This window comes from Nicotiana attenuata, unplaced genomic scaffold, assembly GCF_001879085.1.
Source record: "Nicotiana attenuata strain UT unplaced genomic scaffold, NIATTr2, whole genome shotgun sequence".
Taxonomy (NCBI): domain Eukaryota; kingdom Viridiplantae; phylum Streptophyta; class Magnoliopsida; order Solanales; family Solanaceae; genus Nicotiana; species Nicotiana attenuata.
Genome location: NW_017673086.1, coordinates 126,546 through 131,750, shown reverse-complemented (window position 1 = coordinate 131,750; position 5,205 = coordinate 126,546).

The following is a 5,205-nucleotide window of genomic DNA, read 5'->3' as shown; positions in this document are numbered from 1 at the left end:
CTCAAATACCTAACGTTTTCAGGAGTCTATTTTCTTCAACAATTTAATTATTCTTCTAAAAATTCACCTAAACCCAAAGGACCTTATGTATTGATTTACTTTTTTACGCAATTAAAATTTGTGCTCCATAACTAAAAAGAAAATACTCTTTTTTGGTTGAAAAGGAAAGTGCTCTTTCTACGACATAAAAATAAAGTACTCATATAGTTGAAATGAAAGAAAATATTTTTTTACATAATGAAAAGAAAATACTTTTACTACATCATGAAAAGAAAGTAATTTTTTTTTGGTTAAATGAAAAAAATACTTTTTTTATATCATGAAAAGAAAATACTCATTTGTTGAAATGAAAAAAGTACTTTATCTATAACATGAAAAGAAAGTACTATTAATTATAATATTTTAATTTAGGGTGGGAGCAGGGGGTCGGGGTAGGGTAGGGTGGGAGTGGGTAGGTGAGGGTGTGGGGGTGGACGGGTGGGGGTTGGTGGGGATGAGAATAAGGTGGGAAGGTTGAAGAAAGTTTTGGAAAATGAATTCATAAGAAAAATATTTTTCAAAATATTTAAACCAACCAAACATGAAAAAATTGAAAATATTTTTCGAAAAATATTTTCCTTCATACCAAACATACCCAATATGATCAATTGTTTGGAAAGAGAAAATAGGTACAAACGAGTAACATGATTTTGGTTTAGCAGCTTGATGTCCGATACTTGCATGAGAATCTGATTATTTCGCATTCATGCCACGTGAGATCCATTTAGAAGATGCTTTGCTTTCTACTAATTTTTTTTCAATCTCGAGATTCGAACCCGAAATTTTTAATTAAGAATGAAGAGATCATATTGTATAGGATAAAATATGTTCGTAGCGTAATAGAGCGACACATGGAGCCGGAGACAGATGAGAAGCGAGGAAGGTGGAAATCAAGTCGGGGGCAAAAATCTCAGTTGTCCCCAAAGGGGATGTTACTCGTAAAGACGAATAAATGTCTGCCGTCCGATAACATTCAATGGAGAATATTCTATAGCATTAAGTACATAGTCCGTTACAGAGAATATGGCATTCATAGCCTGCCGTTACACATTCTTCAATGGCCACCATAATTGTCATTTAAGATGGGCTTGATCCTAGGACCTTGTTCCCTAGGTGAAACTATAAATAGTGAGTTCGATAGCTATTGCGGGGGAGGATTTTTATGATAAACTTATGCTACACACATTATTCTAAGCTTAATAACATTTTATTTCTCACTTACTGTTATTAATAATACTGTCTCCAGAAGCTCTGCTCTCGGAACCAAGCTATCTGCTATCTCATCTCGATTTTAACGCTAAGTCTTGCAGTTTATTTTATTTATCATTTTACGGGTCAAGTCGATTCGTATTACGTATAAATTTGTTTACCCATAAAATATCATAGTTGAATTTATACGTAATTTCTAGACAAGTGAATTAATTCGATCCTGAAATAATAGAAGAATTGAAATAATGCAATACTTAGCCTTAAGATGAAAATGAAACAGCAGAAACAGTAGTTCCGGGAGCAGGGCTTCTAGATACAACAACAATGGAATCAAAAAGCAAAAAGATAAAATTGTATAAAGCTTTGAACAGATTATAGCATAAGTTTGCCAGAATATTCGTGTCCTTTACAATGATAATAAAGCTCATTATTTATAGCTGCACCTAGGGAACAAAGTCCTAGGATCATGCCCTTCTTTAATATCAAGTATGAGGACCATTGAAAAATGTATAACGGCGGACATGAATGACAAATTCTCTATAACGGGGAATGTACTAAATGCTATAGAATATTCTTCATTAAATTCTAACGGGTGGTAGATATTTATTTTATCTTTATAAGCACCATTCTTTCTGGTAATAGAGAATAGTTGTCTTCGGGTTTAGCTATATCCCCGTGTTACTCCCTTATGCAATCACTTAACTTAGCATATTTTATCCTATACAGATAGTCCCCCTGCTTTCCGGTGACATAACTTTGTGTCACCGGGAAGTTGGTAGAAACATTCATTTTGGCGGGAATTTCACTGACCCCCTCAGAAAAGCTTTTGACGTTGGATTAGACGCACATCTCTCCGCATTTAATGCCTTGAACACGCGTCATCCCACTATTCAGCATAACTTTTGTCAGCTATCAAGGTAATTATGTCCACGAGTTTAGCTGCATAAACCTCTACTTATACGCATCAACTTTCTTAATTTACACTTCATATATAACACTCTAAATTTTCTAAAACTTTCTTTGCTCAACTCATCTTTCGACTTCAACCTTTCTTTAACTTCCTTTTTTGAGAGGAAAAACTCTTCCTCTGATAAGAAATGGCCTCCTCTTCAAGAACCTAGTTCTTCAAAGAACAAAGGCAAAGATGATGATGTCTCTCCCCCTACAGTGAGTACTATCGTCCACGAGTTTAGCTGCATAAACCTTTACTTGTACGCATCAACTTTCTTAATTTACACTTCACATATAACACTCTGAATTTTCTAAAACTTTCTTTGCTCAACTCATCTTTCGACTTCAACCTTTCTTTAACTTCCTTTTTTGAGAGGAAAAACTCTTCCTCTGATAAGAAATGGCCTCCTCTTCAAGAAAACCTAGTTCTTCAAAGAACAAAGGCAAAGATGATGATGTCTCTCCCTCTACGGTGAGTACTATCGTCCCAAAGAACCTGATTACCGCTAAGGATTTCGAAGAGAAGTTTCCTTCTGCTAACCCTCGTTCATGGGCCGTTGGCAGAAACCCTTCTTCCATCCGTCCTTCCAGTATTCCTGTTGTGAAGGAAGATTGTCGTTTCCAGGATATAGACATTATCGCTCCTGATCTGGCGGATGCGGATAACCCTACCCAAGTGGGGTTTTACATACTTTTACGCGCATCCCTTTACTTTGGGAGCGTTTTCTCTAAGTGGAGAGCTTGACTCCGTCATTGCGGAGTTATGTCTCCGCTACCAGGTTTGTTTGGCTTAAGTAAGTCCTTTTGTATGGAGGACGATTGCTTGTCTTCGGCTCTTGTGCCAAGAAACGGGAGAGGATCTATCCCTAGCTCACGTGATGAACCTCTATTCCCCCAAAATCTTCCACGGGGGAGTGATAAACTTCAGCAAACGCCGCCACCATGCTCTATTGTCTAGCATGGATGATGACAACAACTGTGGGTAGAAGAACAGTTCGTTGCAGTTGCCACCAATGATATCATTCCGGTGACGTCTTCATCCTTTCCAGAATTATGGTACCGTACTCGTAAGCTCCTTGTTTAATATTTCTTTCATTAGAAATTTTCTCATATCCTTATTGACCCTCTTTCTTTCACCTGTTTCAGAAACTCGATGGGTTCCACCTAGGGTTAAAGGCTTGGACCAGTGGGTCCAGAAAATCTTGGATGTCACTACGCCCGAAATCCGTGCGTGGAAAGAACTACCCCTTAAATACATATGGAAGGCCAAATATCATGGTAACTTATACTTATCTCATCTTTGTTTTTTATGTGTGAGGAAATTGATTAATCCTTTCTCTCTTTGCCGAATTCAGGTCTACCCAGGTTGTCGTCCCCGAGGAGGATATTTTGGATGATCCTGCTGATGCGGCGAGGCTGTTTCAAGAGGCGCTTACTCGAACAGGTGTCTCCGGGCCTGATTCGGGTGCAAATGTTTCTTCTCGGAGTCCCCGTCCGGAGAACAAGCAACCAAAAATAAGGCGTTCCTCCGTGGCCGAGGGAAAAGAATAAGAAGGCGAAGAATGCCGCCCCTGAGTCGTCTTCGAAAGTCATGGTGACGAGCCCTCTGCCTGGGCCGACCATAGATACCGTGATGATTTACTATGATGGAGAAGCTAGTGATGAGGAGGCTTCTCTACATAGAAGATGACGATCCTCATCAACTCAATAGACTGCTCAACTTGTCGAGTTAGTTACACCAACCGAAGACGATGTCTCGGCGCTAGTAGGGGAGTTTGAGATGGTAGAAAATGCCAACTTTTGTTGCCCGATCCAAGTTGATGCGCCTGGTACCCTGAGGCTGAGTACCGGGCCCCTGCCGTCCTCGGTTGATGAGCAACCAGCACTGCATTTGCCGCAGCTACTTCTCACCCTTCAACGCTATCAGCTTCATGACCTTCTTCACCCACTCTTCCACCAGCAACTGCTACATCATCTCCACCGGTCGCATCTGTCCGAGAAGAGGATGTTCCTCTTCCCCAGTCCCCAGTTCATGGGAATTTGGGGAAAAATTATGCCGCCCCCTCAGAAGATCCACAAAGGAGGAGGACCGTTACTCTCTTGGTCTCCACCGGATGCAATCTGTTGTCCTGGCCGATGGAACTTGCTAACTATATGAAGCCTTTAGCTTCAGAAAAAGATTGGGAAAAGATACAGGCTTCCTCGGTTGAGTGCTTGTTGAACAATGTTATGCACAATGCCGCAGCGATATATTCTTCATTTTTGTTATTTCTTCTATTTTTGATTTAATATTTATTTTGAATTTGCCTTTCTTGTTTCGCATGCCAATTTTCTTGCTTCCTAAGGCCTCTAAAGGTTGATTCGAGAAAAGGAGGAACTTACCTCCGAGCGGGATCAACTTTTGGCCGAGCGGGACCAAACTGCTGCTTGCCTCTCAGAATTGGAAGCCAAAGCTGCGGAGGCTGTTATGTTGGAGGCTCGTTTGCAAAAAAGTGAGCAAGAAGTAGAGACCCTTAGCCAAGAGATCTCCTCGCCGAGGGTTCAATTTGAAGAGGCTAAGGCCAAATGGGCTAAAGTCCATAGAGTTGTTCTTAGTGCATCCGATCGTGAGGCTGCCTCCGCTAAAAGATCAAATAATTTGGAGGCAGCCTTGAACTTCAAAGCTGAAGAGCTTGCTACTGCCAGGGTGAAATATGCCCAGCTGGAGGAGAAGTATAAGAGGACCATCGAGCATAACAGACTTTTCAGCTCTACTGTCCGTGATCTCGATGTTAGCCTCCGGTCCGTTAGGTCAGCGCGGGAGAATCTTTCTGTCAAGGTTAACCAACTTAAAGAAGAACTTCAACGCCGAGAGGCTTCCCTCATTGTTGAGAAAACACATTCTGTGTATAGAATGAGGAGAAAAACCTTGGAAGAGGCCAATGTGGGTGTCGTAGATTTTGACACCGAAATTGCTAAGGCCCTTGAGTTAGAGTTAGCTGCAAAAAGAGGTCTTTCAGCCAGGCC